The 22,533-nt window shown below is 47.1% G+C and overlaps 1 protein-coding gene and 1 long non-coding RNA gene across 5 annotated transcripts in view; one reads left to right on the top strand and one right to left on the bottom strand.

The window, feature by feature from the left end:
* Window positions 1-4,778, bottom strand: part of Ifnar2 (interferon alpha and beta receptor subunit 2) — a 32,368-nt gene extending 27,590 nt beyond the window's left edge. For 2 of the 4 annotated variants that reach the window (NM_001426990.1, NM_001426991.1), the window contains 1 exon segment: window positions 4,321-4,582. The gene's annotated coding sequence lies outside the window, so the exon portion shown is untranslated. 4 annotated transcript variants of the gene reach the window in all.
* Window positions 3,849-8,212, top strand: LOC120095615 (uncharacterized). Its single transcript, XR_005491217.2, has 2 exons — window positions 3,849-4,411; window positions 5,111-8,212. It is a non-coding gene; the product is annotated as an uncharacterized LOC120095615 (long non-coding RNA).
* Window positions 8,213-22,533: the final 14,321 nt, after the last annotated feature.

Below are 22,533 nucleotides of genomic sequence, written 5' to 3'. Positions count from 1 at the left end.
CGTTTTCATCTCAGGGATGTTTCTTTCGTCATGTTTTGGTGTGCATTTGTGCATTTTCTGTTGTACCTGGGGCTTTTGCTGCACAACAGAGTCCGATGATACTAAACACTTGGTTATAGTTTGTCTGCCTTCCCCGGGGGACCCTTCTAACTAATTTAATCTGTGTCTTTCCACTGCTTTGGGCTTAAAAACAAGGCTTTCTGCCGTTAGAATATTTTCATTTGGGGATGGAGAGATGGCTCAGCGGTGGAGAGGCCTTACTGCTCTTGCTAGAGGACCCAGGTTCTATTCCCAGCACCCACATGGTGGCTCACAACCATCTGTAGCTCCAGTTCTAGGGGCTCTGATGGTCTCCTGTGGCCATTACTGAACACTAACCATGCACACAGCGCAACACACACACACAGGCAAAACACTCGCACATAAATAAAATATATCTAAAATTTTAAAAATTAAATATATTTATTTATCCTGTCATCTTCTCTCCTGTATGTATACAGGACCAAACCTAGGAGGCCTCTCACACGCTAGTCAAGCACTCTACCAAGAGAGGGACAGCCTGACTTTCTTATTTTAAAGACTCCTAGTGTACTTCCCTGCCTCCCACTCCACAAAGCTGTATTTGGACAGTTTCCATGGCTGCTGCTTTGTGAGGAGAGTGAGGAGGAGCTCATTCTACAGTCTGGGGATGTGACACACAAGAACATGAGCACAGCTTGTGCCAACCCCTGGGCTTGCTTTCTCCACAGAGACTTTGGTATCTGGCATGCTGCTCGCTGCCCATGGGGGAGACGCAAGTGGAGTCAACCCTTTGTCTTGGATTGCTCCTCAGCGGCGGTGGCAGATACTTGGAGCACTGTCCCCTCTCAAGGGCCTCTGTTCACACAAAGGCACACTGCTCCTCTGAGAAAAAGAAAAGGGTACACTTGGCCATTTGCTTCTTTCCCGATGACTATTTTTTAAAAAAATGTTCAAGGCTTCTGTGGACCTGTAGAACAGTTTCTAATGCTCGGAGCACAGTTAAATTTTAAAAGGTGCCTTTTAAGAATCTTAGAATTAAAAATGAACGAACGAAGGCAAGGTTTAAAGCTATCCAGTCTGTAGACAGGCTTCTAGGCTAACTAGTGTGTGCATCTTCCTATTGGCTCCAGAAAAACAAAAACAAAAAACTTTCCAATGATTTCTACCCCTTCCTGCACCCCATCCCCACCGCAAGTCCTTATGTCTTGGTCTATGCACCCCGCGTTCTCTACCTCCCACTGGTCCTATGTCAGCCGACCTCCCCTCAGCAGGAGATGCTTGCCATTTGGAATTAGAAATTGCAAACTAGCTTAATTCTTTTTTGGTAGTTTGTTTCTTTGGAGATAGACTCTTACTATGTAGCCCCAGATGGCATGGGATAACCTGGGGTTATCCAGAGATAACCAGACTGGCCTTGAACTCACATAAATCCCTTTTTCTTGGGTACCTCAGTCCAGAGATTAGAGGCTTAATTCTTTGAGAATCCCCAAAGAATGAAATTCTAGTTTCATTCTTTGTGTGCACATGTGTGGGTTGGGTGTATGTTTGGGTGTGTGTCCTAATGCACAAGTAAGCTAAGGCCAGACATAGACTCATCAGTCTTTCCTCTATAACTTCCTGGCTGTTCCAGGAGCTGGGGATTTGAACTCAGGTCCTCTCGTTTTCAGAACCAAGGCTCCTACTCATGGAGCCATCTCTCCAGCCCCAACTATATTTAAAGATATCTCAAGGAACAGGACAGTGGTCTTTGAATAGCCCTCGAGAGTTGGTGCCAGGAGCCTTACCCTCAGAATCAAGGGTCCTCAAGTCCTTTATAGAAGTCGCAGGGTATTTGCACAGAGCATACATCCTCTCACATAAAGTAATTCATCTCCATATTACTCAGAATACCCAGCTGTTAACACCGTGTCTCAGTCACTATTGTTGTGCAGAGACACCCTGTCCAAGACAAGTCTTATGTCAAAGGAAACATTTAATTGGGGTCTTGATTACACTTTCAGAGGTTTAGTCCATTACCATCGTGGCGGGAAGCATGGTGGACATGCGTGGTCTGGGGCAGAATCTGAGAACTACATCCTGATCCACAGGCAAGAGAATAGAGACTCTGGACCTAAGTGGGCTTTTGAAACCTCAAAGTCCAACCCCAGTGACCAAGTCCTCCTAACTTCTCTGACAGCTCATCAACTGGCGAGTAAGCCAATGGTGGTCTATCTCGTTCACATTCTTCTGTGTGGGGGATAAGGGCATAAAAACAGGCCATACACGATCAGTGCCTCAGGCTGCAGTCATGAACACACACACACACACACACACACACACACACACACACACACACACACACAGGCTCTGTCCCAACACACTTTTGACATTTCTGGAACCAGGCATGGCAGCAGGAATGGCTCGTCTCACTTGGTGACACATTTTAAAGGACTTCTTAAAGTCAATGCATTTTGATACGGGTGATAGGTTAGATAAAATATGAGGACCAGTAATCAGAGGCTGTATTTGTGTCGCTGACTTCTTCAACAGTGTGAATGTCTAGAGATGTAACAGGAAAATGAGTCCATGGAGGCTTTGTGCGGACAGGCAGGAGTAATAGAATATTCACTCAGGAATTTGAGAGTGGTCTTGTTTTGTTTTTTTTTTTTCTTTTCTTTGTTTGAGATAAGATCTCACCAAGCAGCACACACCTGCCTCTAACACACAATCCTTTTGCCTTAGTCTCTTGAGTTTTAAGTGAGATTCCTGGTCACGCTGTAGATATAGGTCTGTACATTTTAAGTCTGGTCTGGGGACGTACCTTGGCAGCTACGGCAGCTGAGTGCAATCTAGTATGGTTCCACCACCACCACCACCAACAACAACAAAAAATAGTTTCACTTCTAAAACAATACCTCTTAGGCTATGGTCTTCCTAGATTTATTTTGGCCACGTTGTTGATTAACTCAAACCAAACCTCAGAGAGATCTTTTGACATTAACTAATTAATTAAAACGTTCGGCCCCGAGAATCCCCCAGGAAATCCAAGTCAGGACTTTCAAGAATACGAGGAAAGAGCTCTATTGCTAACTTACATCTTCAGCTCCCTTTTAATGTTTAAATAAATATGGGGTGTGGGGGGGACTTTAGAATGAAGAGTCACGTCCGGGTTTTTCTTTTAATGACTTAAATTTGAAAAAAACCACCTTTGAACAGCAGCCACTTCCTGAGCCAAACTGATGAACCTCGTTAGAGATGCCCAACTCGTTAGTGTGTTGATGAATTCAATTATTTCAGTGAAGCCATATGTGGTGTGAGCTCTGTTACCTCATTACTGTCCTAAGGCTGCACAGAAGGACTGACAGGCGAGGGACAGGGGACAGTGGGGCAGACTCGGTCTCTGGTCCCAACCTCAGCACTTTTCTTAGACGACACTTAGCTATTTTCTAAGCTCTCTTGTCTAACAAAACAGGGACATCAAACAAACATTAAAACACAAAAGTCCATAGGTTGTCAAAGTTTTCCAATAAAGCCATGCTAACTAAATACATGGGTCGATGAGGCCAACAGTTCATCTCATGCAACTATTGACTTGCTTGGAATAGAAATGCAAGTTACCAATAAACCCAGTGCCTTTCCAGTGTCCCATCCCTGCCCACCTTCTGTGGGTCACGACTCCTAGTGACTGACTTCCCACTCTCTCAGGGGTGCATCAATCGAGATGTAGGACACTCCAGCGCCTGCTACCCTTCAGTGACCTCGTAGGGGCGTGAACAAATGATCCTGGGATGTTTCAGGGCGCGGGGGTGGGGGGGGCGGGTAGGGGGAGAGAGAGAGAGAGAGGGAGAGAGAGAGAGAAGAGGGAGAGAGAGAGAGAGAGAGAGAGAGAGAGAGAGAGAGAGAGAGGTGTCGGGATGCAGAACAGGACCCAGAAACTGGAGATGATAACCAACTTGGCAAGGCTATCTTAAGGAACGTGGACCCTCTAGGATCTGGTGGTGGCTAGTGCTGAGATGTTCCATGTACCCTTGGTACCGCGACGGTGGGGTGAAGGCAGAGGAGGAGCCCACATAAACACAAAGTTCACCGCAGGGAGCGATGAAAAGAAGCAGCCCATGCAGGGGCCACAGACGCAGCCCGTGGGGCGCGGGGTCACATTAGCCAGAGTCCCCAGAACCTCCAGGGAAGAAAGGCAGGAAGAGGCGGAGTCCCGAAGAGGAGAAATGAAAAGGGGATTCTGGGAACTGGCAGCGGGGTGGCGGTTCTGCCCTACTGTCCACGACACCCACTCACGTTCCTGTGGTCCCCGTAGTACAGTACCTGAACGGCCGGGCCTCTAGGATCCCCCTCTGGGATGTCCTGGGGCGACCGCCGAGCTGCTCTGGGCACCAGGCGCAGCTGTGCACGGCTGGTGAGTAAGCGGGAGCCGCCCCAGGCCGAAGGCGGGAGAGACGGCGGGGTGGTGGCCAGCGCTCCCCTACCCGAGGGGTCTCCACTCGCCACTAGGTTTCCCCTGTTCTGGGCTTGACCACGCAGGCGCCAGGAGGCCAAGGGTTCCCAGCCCCGCGGCCCGCCGCGGACTGAGAAGGAGGCTGGAGGCGGGACCAGGGGCGGAGCGAGCCCGGGAGCAGGCGACAAAAGGACATTTTCACGCCCATTACCTCCCCACCCACTTCAAGTACAGTTCAGGGAGCCAGAGATTGGGGAGCCCTTTAGTTTATCGCGACCTCTTCGGGGGACTAGGTAGTGCCTGAGCCCTAGAAATAACTGGATACGAATGGGTTGGATGCCAAGCATGGTGATGCCGGTGTGTACTCCCGTCTTCCAGGAAGGCCAAGGCAGGATGATCTCGAATTCAATGCCTATCTGGGATACAGAGCAAAATCAAGGCCAGCCTGAGCAATATAGGGGCACCCTGACTCAAAATACAAAGGAGGAGGGAGCTGGATGTAACTGAGTGTCAGAACACTTGCCAATCATGGGCTAGACCCTTGGTCCAGTCAATTGCGTTCTCCCCGCCACCCCGCCCGGGTCTTCCCCCTCCACTCCCCCTCTCTGGTCCAGTATGTACTTGTTTTTTAAGCTTCTCTGATTATAACTTTCTACTCAGGACACAAGCAAAACTATGAGCGCCACAACTCACTGCCTGCTTCTTCTTGGCTTAATCTTCAGCACCCTACCTCCAGACCAAACTATTTTAGAGTGAAGAGAAACAATCCTTCCCTACCTACTTCCGTACTGACATCCTTTGTCTTCCAAAATGGAATGCGAGGGAGCTTTCAGCAGCGTATGCATGGTCTGAATATGAGCCTTGCCAAGGTGGAAACGCTAACGGAAGTCTGTAAGAGGAGGTGCGGCAAAGTCTATTGTGAGCCTGGAATCCCACTTTCAGATCTCTGACGGAAGAGAAGGGGAGGGTAGTTCACAGTTTTTGTGAAGGGATTTTTTTTCCCCATAAAAACGCGTCCCCCACAAAGGCAAGAGATCTCTTTGTGTATCCATCTGGCCTGGAACTTGCGATCTCCTATCACACCCACCAAATGCTGGAATGGTGATTCAGAGCCACCCTGCTCAGTTTAAGAGAGCATCGACATCCACCAGGACTCACAGTTGCTGAGCCCCTCTTCCTGGGCTGATGATGGTGAAGAGGCCTCCGCCTCTTAGGTCACCCTGGCAGAATTCCTACCAGTCCCATAGATTTGAAAGGCTCTTACCTGGGATACTGGTTCTCTATAGAAGACGTTCTGTATTGAAATCTTTGCAGCCACAGTTTCAAAGAAGTTGTAGAAATAGCTCGGGCAAGTGGGGTAACGATGATACAGAACTGTGTCCTGTGTGCCCCCTTCTATATAAACATGCACATTAAAAATAGACATACTGAAGAACGTGTGGGGGACAGGAGATTCTTATATATGAGTACACTGTAGCTGTCTTCAGACACACCAGAAGAGGGCATCGGATCCCATTACAGATGGTTGTGAGCCACCATGTGGTTGCTGGGATTTGAACTCAGGACCTCTGGAAGAGCAGTCAGTGCTCTTAAACGCTGAGCCATCTCTCTAGCCCCAGGACAGGAGATTCTTATGCTCAGCAACATAAACCAAACATATGTGGAATGTAGACTTAAATATACATGCAAATGTACATATAGGCAATGAAAGTAGACAGAAAACCTGAAAGTACAGGACGAGGTCCAAGAGGGGAGGTAGAACCAGAGAGCGAATCAGCCATTCAAGTCATGAGAGCAGAATCCAGGGGCGCAGTACTTGGGAGGAAGAAGGGAACAGCAAGAGGGGAGGGGTGACCAGGGAGGAATGAGAGCACAGAAATAAGTATAATGGGGCACACGCACACACACACACACACACACACACACACACACATCACAACACACGCACACACACACCACAACACATGCACACACACAACATACATACAAACACAACACACATACAACACACACACAACATATACACACACACAACACACACACACATGCACACACACACACACACACAATTGTTGAAATTTCCATTTATGCCCTTGTGGAAGAATTATTGTCCTGATCATTAAAAGCAAAACCCCTCAAAACTCAAAATGTTAATATGATTAATTGCATTTGAGCATTCAGTCTCACTTTTAAGTCAAACAGATCAATTACATCCGGAAGCCTAGTAAACGCACCACACAAGTGCAGTCACGAGGTCTTTGACACAGTGACAGCTCTCTAGAAGGAAGACAGTCTTTACAACCAACGGCACTACTACAGTTTGAATGATGTATCCCAGGGTGCATGGGTTAAAGATTTGGCTCTCATGGTGGTTCTCTTGGAAAGCCATGGGGCCTTTAAGAAGCAGAGCCTGCTGAGAGACCCTGGCCATTAGTGTGCTCTTGAAGGGGATTGTGGGAGTCTGACCTCTTCCTTTTTCCTCTCTCACTTCCTTGTGCTCCCTGCTTTGATTCATTGTTTTAATATGGACACTCAAGACAATGGAGATAGTTAATCATGGGTCCAAACTTTAAAAGCCGTGTAAGCCTAAATAAACCTTTTCTCTTGTTATACTGATTACCTTGGGTATTTGTTACAGTAGCAGAAAGCTGTTTGATACAAACTCAATATGCAAAAGGGTGAAGCTAGATACAGAGTTTTACACTTTTCTCAAAAACTAACTCAAAAGTAGACCCTAGCACTCAACATAAAACACAAACCTTGAGGAGTTGTACTAGGTAACATCATTGAAAATCCCAATGACTTTGGGTTGGGTGAAGTCTTGTTAGATGCACCAAAAACTATGATCTTTGTAAGAAAAAAAATGGACTTTAAGGTTTAAAACATCTGCTTAAAATGTTTTAAGATTTATTTGCTTTATTTTATAAGTGTGAGTATTTTTGCCTGCCTGCATGCATGTACGTGCACCACCTGTGTGGAATAACAACAGAAATCAGAAGAGAGCATCAGATCCCATAGAACTGCAGTTAGGCAGGGTTATGAGCCACCATGTGGGTTCTAGGAACTTAATCCAGGTCCTCTGCAAGAGCAATGCGTGCTCTTATCCAAGTGCTTGCTTTCTTTAACACACTTGGGTGAATACTTGGGAGCATATTTGAAAGATCACATGGTATGATATAGTCAGTTGTAAAGGAAACTACCAAGTTATTTCCTAAAGTGGCTGTGTTATTTTGTATTCCCACCAGCAAAGAATGAAAGTTCCTGCTGTCCTCCATCCTTGCCAGCACTTGTTATCTGTGTTAGCTTTTAGCCACTGTTATGTGACAGTTTTCTCCTAGAATGAAACTTTGTATCCTTCAGGAAGTCCCTTAAGACAGAAAGCAAATAATTCAACACAGTTTCAGGAAGTCCCTGAAACTGACAAGATTCACTAGGCTCCTCTACAGTAAACTGTTGAGACTGTTGAGAATTGCTCTCAGGAAAGCCAAACTGCAAAGAAACTCCAAGTCCAGTGTGGCAGCTTGGAAATAGCAGTAACCAGTCAAGCTGCTTGAAAGAGGCTCAGCTGAACCACCTAGGAAGGATACCCTCCAACGTGCCTATAGGCTGTGCGGTGTGCTCCAGGTTCCCAGCGTTTGTGAGTTCTCTTCATTCATACTGAGGTGGGCTTTGGTGTTGTGTTTGAGTCACTTCTGCTCCTATAAGTAACCCCTTGCCCATGTTCCTGTAAATAATCTCAATAAAACTTATTGGCTTACCAAAGTGGACTTTGGTGGTATTTATATCCTTATATCTGCCATGGGCTCTCTATCTGGGGTGGGTAGTATATGTGTTGCATCTCCCAAGGAAAACTCTATCACACCACAACAACTCTAGAAGATGTGTTTTGAAGATGACATGTTGTTGGGAATGATCATAGTCTATCAAGAATGATCCTAGAGAGACAGGCAAGACTGAAGTGACTGGGGCAGGCAAAGTAGAGTCCAGGAACACAGAGAAGGGTTGTCTCTCTGGAGAAGCAGGGTTTGCAATAGAGGAAATGAAGGTGGACGGTATGTATATTTGGAGGAAGAAGGCCAGAGAGTCCCTAGTGACAGCTTCTGCTTTTCTCAGGAAGTGTGTGGCGGTGGTCTCTTGCAGAGAAGGAGGCCTGTAATAAGAGCCATGAAAGAGATTTATGGAGAAAGAACATTCTAGATATGGGATGCATGTGTGTGACAGAGGTTTCACGGAAGGGAAGTCAGTAAAATTCTCTGAACTGCAGCAGTGTGGGTCTGGGCTTCCTGTCCATAAAACCTCATTCACAGCACTTCCTATTCATCCAGGGAAGTGGAGAGAGACACAAACAACTTGTCTGGAGAACTGGGTCTAGTCCTGAGGCTAGCTGTGAACACACCTGAGTCAAAGTTATATTTCGGGACCGTAGCATTCTCTTGGCAGGTCCTGGCCGGCATTCCAGATGCTTGAGACCCTGGTGGGCTGTGAACTTCCCTCAAACCTGCACGTGTGAGGTGGGTGACGGCCAGTTCCTCAGTCTCTAGACTTAGAATCCCAAGCCCCACTTGACCACCTGCAGCCTCAACCTGGCAGATGCAAGAAGTGGAGCAGACGTTATGGGAGATCTTCTGCTCACAGGGTGTTGAGGTTGTGGTGAGCAAAGCTCTCTGCCTTGCCTGACTGAGCAAGAGGAAACTGCCACCAGCGTCCCAACCTCAACCTAAGATCTCTGCTACCGTGCACATGACCTTTCACTACCTCAGAGTCTTCAAATGACTCATTTCCTTTTTTCAGTCAGTACCACTCTCTGGGGCTCTGTGCCCTCACCTGCCAGCCATATTTTCATGGGACCAGGACTCTTGTAGCAGAGCAGGTCAATCTATGAGCCTATGGTGTTGCCCTCATGATTAGAGGTTTTATCTAAACAGTGTCTTCTGCAGGAGAGCTGTGGCTCAGTTTCCCCTAGGAGGTGCTCTCTCCTCTTTTCCTCTATTCTGCTATACCCCCACCGTTCTACATACTACTCCAAATTCTTTTATAATTACCTACTTATCTGTGTCTGTTCGTGTGCATATGAGTGCACACATGTATACATGTATGTGAATGTGTGAATAGAGGTCAGAGGACAACCCTGGGCATCACCTTCTGCCATCCTTTGGATACAGACTTTGTGACAGGGTCTCTCTTATTGGCCTAGAAGTCACCAACTAGGCATGAAGGGCTGGGCAGCCAGCTGCAGGAACCCTCCTGTCTCTGCCTCCCTCGTGCTGGGATTGAAGTATGTGTCACAGAGCCCCAGAGAAGGCTACTGGACTGACAGGGCCTTAGAAGAGTATTCTAAATTCTAAAGAGAGATGTTATGATGCTCAGGGAGATTCCAGTTCCTCACACCCAGGATGACCCGGCCGTGTTGGTGGCAGCCTGCGGGGGGCCAAGAAGCAGAGAGCTTGACTGGAAGTAGGGCTGAACTCTGACCATCAAGGCCCATCCCTCAGGGCCTGGGAGGGTGAATTCTGGTCTCTGCACTTGTATGGCGAATGCTTTATCCGTTGTATCCTCTCCCCAGTCTCCTCGCTGAATATTTAAATAGAAGCTTGGTTGGGTTTGTGGTTGCAGAACCTGTAGAAGCAGGCTTTGGGGAATCCCTATGTGGTGGTTTGAACATACTTGGCCCAGCGAGTGGGGCACTATTTGTAGGTATGGCCTTTATGGAGTAGGTCTGGCCTTTTTGGAGTAGGTGTGGCCTTGTTGGGATAGGTGTACCACTATGTGGAGTGGGGTGGGCAGTAAGATCCTTCTCCTAACCACATGGAAGCCAGTCTTCTGTTTGCCTTCAGAACAAGAGGTAGACATTCAGCTCCTCCAGCCCCACCTCTGCCTGGACGCTGCCATGCTCCCACCTTGATAATGGACTGAACCTCTGAACCTGTAAGCCAGCCCCAATTAAATGTTGTCCTTTGTAAGACTTGCCTTGGTCATGGTGTCTGTTCACAGCAGTAAAACCCTAACTAAGACACCCTACAGAACTGCACGGCTGTACAGCACTAGCTCTGGGGACTCATGGGAGTTGTAGTGCTAGCAAGGAAAGAACCTAGAATTGGTGTCCCAGTGCTTTCTCTGGGCGGGCAGCATGTCGGACAATCTCCAGGACAGTTTTGTCGCTGTTCACATAGATCCTTTTTATCTCTTGAGCAGCATAGTCAGGAAAAGTGAGGACTGCGTTTTTGTCTGCAAACGATAGTTTTGAGCTCAGAATCTTGATTAATTGATTGATCAGAGAGTAAGAAGGACCGCTCATTGGGGATATGGAAGGGAGAAACACCCCTGGGGTTAGAAATATTCCCACTGGGGATGGGAGTCAATAAGAAGGCTGGCTTTGTGGAAAGGGGTTTGAGATGAATGGTTGGGGTGGATCGGCTGTGGCAACAACACAGGGGTGGGATGGAGTGGGTGGGACGTCACGACCAAAGCAACGAGATAGGTGATTAGAGGGGGGTCTGCTATCAGTTGGAGTTAGGGGTGGAAGGAGGCCCAGTGGTGGGATGTAAACTTCAGAACAGAGGTCTCCTTAGGGAGAATTACATTCAGGATTGAGAAAGAGACTTAAGAATCTGGATACATGTATACATTATATACATTGGACTATGACAGTGTAGTGGAGTACCAAAAATTACATAAGTGTCAGATAGAAATAGGGTCTAAGCTTAAGTACAAACATGGGTTTCATCTTCAAAGATACATCATGGACAACAGTAGTTAGATGATGGAGTGGTCCAGCATCCTTGGCCTCTGCTCATCAAATGCTGGTGGCACTCAAACCATCTTCATGTGACCAGTACCCCCCCTTTCTATAATGTCCCCTGGGAGTGACTGTTCCCAGTCAGAACCTCTGACCATCTCTGAACCAGAGCCAGAGCAGTGCAGATGGGCTAGAAATGGGTAGGATGTTAATGATCAGAACTTAGTGCTAGGTTGGCCATTCAGCAAAGGCTATGTAAGGAAACAAACTTAATCCTCAGCATCCTGGGTTAGGTATCTGTTAATAGCAGATAAAATTTAAGTTAGACTTAAGGTTTAATTGGTACTGTTCCCTAAGATGGTGAACGGCTAGTTGAATCACCTGGGAAGAGAATGTTAATGAGGGATTTTCTTTTTTCTTTTTTTTTTTCTTTTTTTCTTTTTTTTGAACTGGGGACTGAACCCAGGGCCTTGCGCTTGCTAGGCAAGTGCTCTACCACTGAGCTAAATCCCCAACCCCAATGAGGGATTTTCTAGTTCAGGTTGGTCTTAGGCATGTCTTGGGAGCATGGGGGCATTGCCTAGCTTGTTAATTGATGTAGGAGGATCCAGCCCACTGTGGGTAGCACCATTCCCTAGTCTGGGCCCAGAACTCTGTAACAGTGAAGAAAGCTAGCAGGCAAGATAGATAGATGGATGGATGAATGGATGGATGGATGGATGGATGGATGGATGGACAGATAGATTAGAGAGATGCATAATATATACATACATAGATACATAGACACATAGAGACATAATACATAGATAATAGATACATAGTTAGATACATAGATAAATACACAGATACATAGATAGATAGATAGATAGATAGATAGATAGATAATAGATAGGTAGATAGATACATAGATACATAGATAAGTAGGTAGGTAAATAGATAGATGATACATCGATACATAGACACATAGATACATAATACATAGATAGAGAAATAGGTAGGTAGGTAGATAGGTAGATAGATAGATAGATAGATAGATAGATAGATAGATAGGTAGATAGATGATAGATAGGTAGAGCCTCTCTTCTCTCTGCTCTTGTCTTCAGATGTGACGTTTACCTACCTTGACTAAAGTGATGGACTGAGCTTGGATTTGTGAGTCAAATAAACCCTCTCCTCCCCAAGTTGCCTTTTCTGTGAATTTTCTCACAGCTGTAGGAACAGAACAAGATAGGTAGAATGTGTGATGGCTAACCTCGCCTGTCTGCTTGGCTAGGACATACTCGGACAAACACCAATCTATGTGTTGCTGTGACGGTCATGTTTAGCTGATTGACATGTAGGACAGCACTCCTTGAGGAAGACAGGTTGTGTTCTGTTACAGGTGTGGGAATTCTGCCCCCAGTCACCTTCAGACTCCAGCTGCAGCCAGCGTCTTCCCTGGCTCTCCAGCCTGTAAACTCCTGACTTCCTATCCTCACCGGGGCATGAACTAAATCTCTCAGAGAAAATTAGCCATGACCGAGGCCTCAGCTCTATGAAAAAGAATGGAGCTGCTTGCCATAGTACGGAAGGGTTGCCTGGCTGGATGTGAGCCCAGAAAAGCAATGCTAATAAATTCCTTGGCCCAGTAGGGTCTGCTGTTGACCTTGGGCTGTTTACTTTCCTTTCTCTCTCTCACTCGGTGATTTCTGGGATTGCTCCATTCAGTGCCCGAGCCATGAACGTGACCTATTCTCTGCCCTGTGTTTCCAGCGTCATCCTTTTAGTTGCTGGCTTCCCGGCTGAAGAAAAGTTACAATCCGATCCATCCCTACCTCTGCCATATCGGCACGTAGCCTTCCTGTGAGAGCTCTGTTATACTCAGCTCTGCCCCTCTCCTCTAGATCCCGCCTCATTTCCTTCCTCCTCCTAAAGCTGTCTGAAATTCACTACAATCATCTCCCAGGATCTGTGGCGAACTGACCCACCGATGTCTAAGCTCTTGATACAAAGTGACAGATTACTCCTGCAGAATGCACGCCCCTCTTCTCATATTTAAGCCGCCTCTAGATCACTTCCAGTGCCCAATACCATGTAGAAGCTACGTCAGTCCTTGCTCTACTGTGCTCTGCAGGGAGCCACGGCAAGGAGCATCCGTTCACGTTTAGAACACGCCCCATATTTTTCTCGACTATCTCCTGTCTAGGATTGGTTAACTCGAGGGATTTGAAGTCAGTAGATGCAGAGAGCTGACTAAATAGGGTTCATGACTCAGCTGAAGTTTGGAGAATGATCTGGAAACACAATGTATTGTGAAATGAAGCGGTGACAGAAATTGTGAGGGGCCTTCCCGGAAAGAAAGTGCATACTTTCGAGGGCCCCTCCTGCAGGCTCACTGGCAGGTTGCCCGACTCAACTCTTGGCAGCTGGCAGTGTGAGGAAGCCTTCTGCCATAGCCAGGGCTCCACCCAGGAGCATTCTCTCTGCTTATCAGCCAAGGACAGAGCACAGACCGAAGATCCCCTTCACAGAGGCCTGTGTGTGGGTTTCCTCTGTCTCCCTCGAAGTCTGTGTTTTCCAAACCTCTGCTCCAGACCATGAAACCAATTTAGTGAGCCTCAGATGTAGGGGGCAGGGGGAATGAAATCATGTGAGACCCTTGAGGGCTTGCTTTGAGTCTGTGCGCTGTGTATGTGGTAGGTAAGAGCTGAGTGTGTGTGTGTCTGTTTTGTGCTATGTAGTATGCATGTTTGTCATAGGGAGAATGTGTCTATGGGGTATTTGTGTAGTGTGCGTGCATGTATGCGTGGTGTGTGTGTGTGTATGTGTGTGTGTGTGTATGTGTGTGTATGTGTGTGTGTGGTGTGTAAGACAGAATAGAAAGGGAAAATTGAGGGGCCCTGGAAGGAAAAGAAGCCCCTCCCTTCTGGTTTGAATTTCTTTGCTGCCTGAGTCTGGAGAGCATCAATGCAGCCAACAGCCAGGAAAGTGTGACTATTGCCTGCAACAAAACAGCAGCACAACCTTTCCAGGCTTTAATGGGGAAAGTGCAAAGGCAGAGAAACAAGCCGGCCTGAAGCTGAGGGGCTGTGGGTCTGTGACCTTTGACCTTGCTGGCCTTCCCGCCTCAGCCTTGTACCTGAGCAATGGCTTTGTAACCGACCTGGCAATTTCATTTACAAAAGGAAATTTGGGGTTGGGGATTTTGCTCAGTGGTAGAGCACTTGCCTAGCAAGCGCAAGGCCCTGGGTTCGGTTCCCAGCTCCGAAAAAAAGAAAAAAAGAAAAAAAGAAAAAAAAAAGGAAATTTAGTAAGGCAGCTATATTCATTATCGTACATATTACTTAATTTTAAAGTTTTTAAGTTTTGCTTAGCTTTTGAACTTTTTGGTTGTACATGTTGGGGCAGTGTAGTTTCAAAAGCCACAAAACATCGTTAAGACGCTGAGACAACCCCTCTATGCTTAAATCTAAAACATATATTCTGTTTCGCCTTCTTTACTTCATAGCCTGACTTTGTTTCAACTGATACATGCTCGAATTATTATTATTATTATTGTTATTGTTATTATTATTATCATCATCATCATCATTTTTGTGTGGCATAAAATATCAGCCATGGCTCCATTCTCTAAGAGGGATACGCCTTAGACTTTAGTCAACAGCTCTGTCTCCTGGGGCTCCTGACAGCTGTGTGTGTCTTGGTTTGTGGTGGTGGTGGTGGTGATGTGTGTGTGTGTGTGTGTGTGTGTGAGTGTGTGTGTGTATGTGTGTGAGTGTGTGTGGTGTATGTTAATATGTGTGTATGTGTGTGTGATGTATTAGTATGTGTGAATGAGTGTGGATAGTGTGTGTGTATGAGTGTGTGTGTGCATGTGTGTATAAGTGTGTGTATTAGTGTGTGTGCGCGTGTGTGAGTGTGTATGAGTGTGTATGAGTGTGTGTATGAGTGTGTATGAGTGTGTATGAGTGTGTGTATGAGTGTGTGTATGAGTGTATGTGTGTGTGTGTGTGTGTGTGTGTGTGTGTGTGTGTAGATAGATAGGTAATTTCTATCACCAATGCTGTGCAGCTCACTCTGAGGCTAGCGGAGCATCATCTCCAGGACCCCTAGCTCTTTGCAAAACTCTGTACCTAGTTTGGCTTATTTCTTAAAGATTTTACTTTATTACTGAGTGTCTGTGTGTATGTGCACATACACATAGGTACTCTCAGAGGCCAGGACAGTGTTGGGTTTCCTGGAACTACAGCTGTAGGTAGTTGTGAGCTAGCGCGTTGGTGCTGGGAACTGGACCTAGGTCCCCTCAAGAGCAGCCAGTGCCCCTAACTGTGGAGACCTCTAATTTATTCAGCCTCCTAATTTATTTTTTTAATTTATTTTATCACTGCGCCATTGTGTCCTTTTCTTTAGAGAAGGCATGAGGTATTCGTGTTCCATCACTATGGTGAAATGCCGGTGACAGGCAGCAGTCTTTTTTTTTTTTTTTTCCTATTCTTTTTTTCGGAGCTGGGGATCGAACCCAGGGCCTTGCACTTGCTAGGCAAGCGCTCTACCACTGAGCCAAATCCCCAACCCCAACAGGCAGCAGTCTTGATGAGAACAGGTTTATTTAGACTCAGGGCTCTGGAGCCTCCATGGCCTTGGAGCTCTGGCTAGCACGTCATGGCAAATGAATGTGGTGGAGCAAAGGCCAGTCCAGAGCAAGAGGGAGAGGAGACTGGGATCCCACCATCTCCTTCCAGGGCCTCAGTGACCTTAGGACTTGTCAGAGGGCACACCTTCCTACCATCTGTAACAGCTCCATCCTGAGGACCAAGCTCTTACCATGGCAACTAGCCAACCTTCATATTAGCCACAGTAATGGGAAGGCTTCATTCCAAGTGGACTGTGGGCCTGTGTTTGTTTGTGCTGTTATGTGCTTGGCTTCCTACGGGCCATGCCAAGCCTGCAGAGGCTTTAAAACCCTGTTTTTACCCACTTTCCACATGCCAAGCAGAGCGGCTTCCTAGTGCACGTGCTCAAACTTCCCCAGGCTCCCACGGAACTCAGAACAACACAGATTCCCACCAAGACCCTCAGGGCTGCTGCTCTTGCACAAGCTTCCTGCTTTGCATTCTTTATGACAGTCATGCCACAACATCCCTGCCTTTAGTCTCTGGGAACAAATTCCGTGCTTCCCATCTCTTTCCTGGCTCCTCCTCCCCCTCCTGGAATCAGCTTCACTGTCCCCCAGCAGTTATCTCTTGTGCAGACGCAGGCCAGCCACCTTCAAGGATTGCCCTAATTTGTGTGTGTGTGGGGGGGGGGGTGGGAGAAAGGGAGGGAGGGAAGGAGGGAGGGAGAGAGGGAAGGAAGGAGAGGGGGGAGAGAGAGAGAAAAAGAGAGGAGAGAGGATACCGGGAAGATATTCTGTAAGGTTCGTGAAGCCTGTTTTAACTCTTACTATTTTTGTCTTAACACTTTCAACGCCTCCATTTGGTGTCTCAATAGCCTCTGGGCCTCTGCAGAGGGTTACAGCTACCTGTTTCTGTCCTGCCTTACAGACTTCCTCCTGTAGCTTTAGGTAGGTCATCTCACAAGGTCTCACAAAGGGACCCCAAGTCTCACTTCCTATCCATCTGAATACAGGGGATGGAAGTCAGTATACTGGTGGGGAAAAGCCGGTACACCATTGAATCATTGCAAGATGCAAAACCATGTAGGCAATAAAATGTGTCTGGGTGAGCCTTAGCCTACAAAGTGCTGACCATGAAGGCGTCACCCTGAAGCTGTGAGGGTACAGATGAGCAGTCCTCCTGGGCTTGTTGTTAACTAGAGAACCTCAGGCCAGGGAGAGGTTCTATCAACAAACCAAGAAATCAACTGCCAGAAAACCCAAAAAGCCGATAGGCAAGGTTGACTTCTGGCTGCTACACATACCAGTACACACACACACACACACACACACACACACACACACACACACACACAGAGACAAACACACACACATACACACACACCACACACACAGAGACACACCACACACATACACACACATCAAACACACACAGAGCACACCACACACATATACAGACATACCACATACACACATAGACACAGACACAACACACACACACCACACACACACACCACACACACACACACACACCCCACACACACCCCACACAGACACACACACCACACCCCCCCACACCCACACACACCACACAGACACACACACCACACACACAGGCATAGACACACAGACACACCACACACACAGACACACAGACACATCAGACACACACACATCATACACACATAGACACACAGACACACCAGACACACACACACAGACACACAGACACACCAGACACACACACACACCACACACAGAGACACACAGACACACCAGACACACACACACACCAGACACACACACACACCAGACACACACACACAGACACACACACACACAGACACACATATAGACACACACATACCACACACACATAGATACACAGACACACAAGACACACATAGACACACACACACATAGATACACAGACATACCACACACCACACACACACACACACACAGACACAGCACACACACAGACACACCACACAAACACCACATAGACACACACACACACCACACACACATAGACACACAGACACACCAGAAGCACACACAAACACACACCACACACACACACACACATAGACACACAGACACACCAGACACACATAGACACACACACACCCCACACACTCATAGACACACAGACACATAGACACACAGACACACCACACACACACACATACACACCACATACACACATATACACACAGACACACCAGACACACACACACCACACAGACACACACACACACACACACACACAGACACACCACACACATAGACACACCAGACACACACACAGACACACCACACACACAGACACACCACACACACACACACATACCACACACACCACACACACACACACCACACACACCACACACACACAGAGACACACCACATACACAGATACACCACACACAGACACAGACACACCACACACACACAGACACACAGACATACCACACAGACACACACACCACACACACACACACACATATATACACAGAGACACAGACACACCACACACACACAGACACAGAGACATACCACACACATAGACACACCACACACACACACATACACACACACACACACACACACACACACACACACACACACACCATACACATCATACAAAAAAGAACCAGTCTGTAAAAATGCTTTGTCACGCAGATGTTTTTTTTCGAAGTTCATCGTATGTTGTAAATACAGGAAGCAGGAAGGAAACGTGTTGACCGTGACTAACCTATCGACCCATTGAACACCCTAACCTTGCAGTCAGTGGCTCACCTCTTGACCACCAGGCTCGCTGGGAGCTGTGGTTGCTGACACCATCCAGGAGCATGGACAGAGAATTAGACAACACACCGATAGCTTAGGAAGAGTCAAAAACAAGATCTGCGGTACAGTCTCTCAGGGTTGTTTTCTTGCAGTGCCAGACTGCCTCCAATCAAACCACTGTGACACAGGGGCTGTCTGTCCATGCCTTTTAAAAGGTTAGCAGCACAGAACAGAAGAGCTTCTATGCATTGAGCCATGCCCTGAACCCCATTCATCTGTGATATCACCACCTGCTGTGTTCTCAGAATACGACTTATCTGGATGTATAATCTTTGAAGGGGTTAAATGAGTCATATTTGCTCTAATATGACTTTTAAATAAAACTGCTTATTTTGATGGTACATGCATGTATGTTTCGCCTGTATATGTGTACCATGACCGTGCGTGGTGTCCCCTGAGGCTGAAAGAGGGCGTTGGGTCCCCTAGAACCAGAGCTACAGAATATTTAGCCCCTCTGTAGGTGCTGGGAATTGGTCCAAGACTTGTAACCATGAAGCCAGGTAGGGACACAGAAGAAGGACCATGTGAAGTCATAGGAAGACTCCAGCCACTAGCCAATGAAATGAACCTGCACATTCATTAGTTCTAGTTTCAGTCCCGGATTGTGAACAAAAGTGTTTTTGTTGTGCGAGCCATCCAGCCTGGGGCTCTTTGCTAAAGTAAGGCAGCCCTAGGAAAATCGTCCGGTGGTGGTCATCTGGGGGGGGGGGGGGGGGGCGTAGCACCTTTTCTATTAGAGAACAGTGCTCTCTGCTGGTCATTTATGGTACTGACTCAAAACTAATGAAATTCATCCAAGAACTGTGGGGAATGGGGCATAGATGTACGTCACAGAATTATTTATGAGACATGCATAAACTATATAAATTTTCATGGAATTATTTTTATGTTTCCTTATCTTTTTTTTGAGTCTTTGTAGCCTGGAGCTTCTACGTAGTCCAAGTTGGCCTCAACTTCAAATCCTTGGGCCACTCACCTTCAGTCAGGTATTAAAGTACGATTGCTCCTCTTCCTCTGGGTTCTGCATTGACCCATTGAACAAATCACAGACAGAACCTACTTGAAAAGAAATACATCTGGGCTGGGGAGACGGGCAGTGTGGAGCGCTTGCCATGGGAGTGTGAGGATCTGAGTTCAGAGCCCCAGTACCCTGGGAAAACTTGGCTGGCAGCACACATCTGTGACCCCAGAGCTGGGAGGCAGGACAGGCAGGTCCCTGGAGCTCACTGACTGGGCAGTCTAAACAAAGGACTGAGTTCTAGATCCACCAAGAGGCCCTGTGTCCAGGTATGAAGAGGAGTGGATGGGGGGAAGTCACCTGACATTGAGGGAAGTCACCTGACATTGACCCCTGACCTCCACGAGAGCGTACCCACAGCCTCCTGCAAACAAAACGCTCTCCGAATACCTTCTTGTAAAACTACAGACTTTAACCTTGTCTGCTGCTCCAAGGGATAGTCTGTAAGTGCTGGGTTTTCCAAACAGAAAACGCTGTCTGACTGTGTCTTATCATCACCAACACGTATCCTTCCCTGGGCCCCTGAAGGTCAGGGCCCATCAAGGCCACAGACAAAACTAGGAGCCGAACTCTAGCGTGCTCCACTCGGAAGGCTAAACCTCCCCCCAACTTCAACCTCGTGCAACCAAGCCATTTATTTTCCAAAGCCTTCTGGCGAAAACTGAAAACGTAGCCTCTTGGGTTGACGAGCCCCTCCAGCCCTTCTTTTTTTAGTAAATAGTGATGAAAGGGAACCTTTCACAGATGGATTCTAGATGTGCAAGTCATTCAACTGTCCCCAACGACCTTCACAGAAGGCCTGCTTCTGTCTCTCGGTCTGCGTTAGATGTGGCACAATTTTGTAGAGAAAGCAAAGAATACCCCTTTCCTGGTCGCACAAGAGGAATCTGACTGAAGCAATGAGTCTGTCTAACCTCCGCCTCCGGGGCTGTCTGTACAGGAGTCAGTCTGTCCATCATCAGCCTCCAGGACTCTGTCTAGGCTGTTGATCTGAACGTCTCATTAACACATGAATTTGAAAAGGCCATCATGCTACATGCAGGGACATGACAGTGGACTGGAGTTCACAGTCCCTTCTCAACTACACTTTTCCTTGCACACCTACTATGTGCTACATCTGAAGAGAGTGATGACCCTGGCTGTGCAAGGTCTTAACAGGTCTTAAAGGATGCAGGAGCTTTTAAATCCTTTGGATCCAGTTAAACACCTCATCTGCTTTCAAGGAAATGTGTAGTTGAGTGAGTCTATGGTCTCAACTGCGGGAGCCGCTTCTGAGAACACCCCACCAAGAATGGGAGCAGACAGTTTCAGAGAGCAGTGCGTGGCAGGCTTTGCTCTTGACACCAGAATCACTCAGTGTGCAGTCGCAACTTCCTGACTCTTACTTCATGCACAACAATGACGACATTTGTTGTTGTGCTGTCCTAGCCTCCTACAGGTTAGATACTGCAAGAGGGAGGCACGGCTAGTTGAAGGTAGGGAAGGAAGAGAGGAAGAGAGGAAAGAGGAAGAGAAACAGCCAGTGATGTAGAGACACACGGTGGCTTCACCACAGGTCCTGTGAACTGAACACCATCATTACTGGGCTTGAGAAAGGACGTGTGCTCCTGTAGATGGTTCTGCTTTCTGCTCTGCACCTGTGATGGTTGCTGTGGGGTGGCCAGGGTGTCTCTCCTTTCTTCCCTCTTCTCATTCCGTCTCTGTCTCTGCGATACCACAGAGCTGACACACCAGTTCTGACGTACAGAACTGGCTAGCAACGGCCGAGAGTTTCTCCCTGAGATCTGGGTTAGTTGCCGTTCAGCCATTGTCCAGCCTTGAGCAAACAACGTTTTCCTCTGAGTATAAAAATGCTTGCAATCGAGACACTTATCACTTCATGTGATATACCGTCACCGTATTTGTTGTAATTGACACCAGCTTCGTCATTTCAAGTCAGGGTCCCATGTAGCCTGGGATGGCCTGCAGGTTTCTGTGTAGCCAAAATGGCCTTGAACTTTTGATCCTCCTGCCTCTGCCTACTGAGTGCTGGGATTGCCGCCACTCCTGGTTTATGAGGAGCTGGGGATTAGTTGCAAGGCTTCACACTTGCCAGGCAAACACTTAACCCACTGAGCTATGTTCCCAGCCTTATGCAATGTGTTATTATTTTTGTCCTTTGCCATCTGCCTTGTGGTTCACATGTAATATCTTAACTTCTCCTTCCCCAAAGAGTCAAGTCATCCTGGTATCTTGTTCAATCTGGTCTTTTCCTGTCTCTACAAAGCTCTCCAGTGCTTCCTCATTGTGAGCAGTCTCTTTGAGAGGGGTTTGTCCCAGAGTAACCTAGCTATCGTCTCTGATGTGTCTATACTCCAAACTTATGAAGTCCCTGTGTTATGTGTGAAGAATGAATTCTTCTATTGCTTCTATTGCTGTAATAAAACCATGAAGAACAGTAACCTGGGGAGGGAGGGTTTATTTTAGCTTTCAGTTCTACATTACAGCCCATCCCTAAGGAAAATCAGGACAGGATCTCAAACAAGGCAGGAGCTGATGCAGAGACCATGGTGGGTGGACATCGGTAGCTCTCCATGCCCTACACCCATGCACATTCGTACAGAGATAACCGGACCTGGCGGGTTAAAAAACAAACAAACTAAAATCAGAAGTGGGAATAGTTGGGGGAAACAGAAGAAATGGGAGTGGAGACCATATTACATTACATATCTGTATATAAATATTTGTTTACATAAAGTGTATGTATATATATGTATTATATTAAACATAGGCTTTATGTAAACATACGGTGTGTGTATGTGTGTGTGCGTGTGTATGCTGGCTAATTTTATATCAACTTGAGAATAATTTTATAGGAAGAGACCTCAATGTCCCCACCAGAG

The sequence above is a fragment of the Rattus norvegicus genome, chromosome 11 (assembly GCF_036323735.1).
Source record: "Rattus norvegicus strain BN/NHsdMcwi chromosome 11, GRCr8, whole genome shotgun sequence".
NCBI lineage: Eukaryota > Metazoa > Chordata > Mammalia > Rodentia > Muridae > Rattus > Rattus norvegicus.
This window is presented reverse-complemented; position numbering and strand designations above follow the sequence as displayed.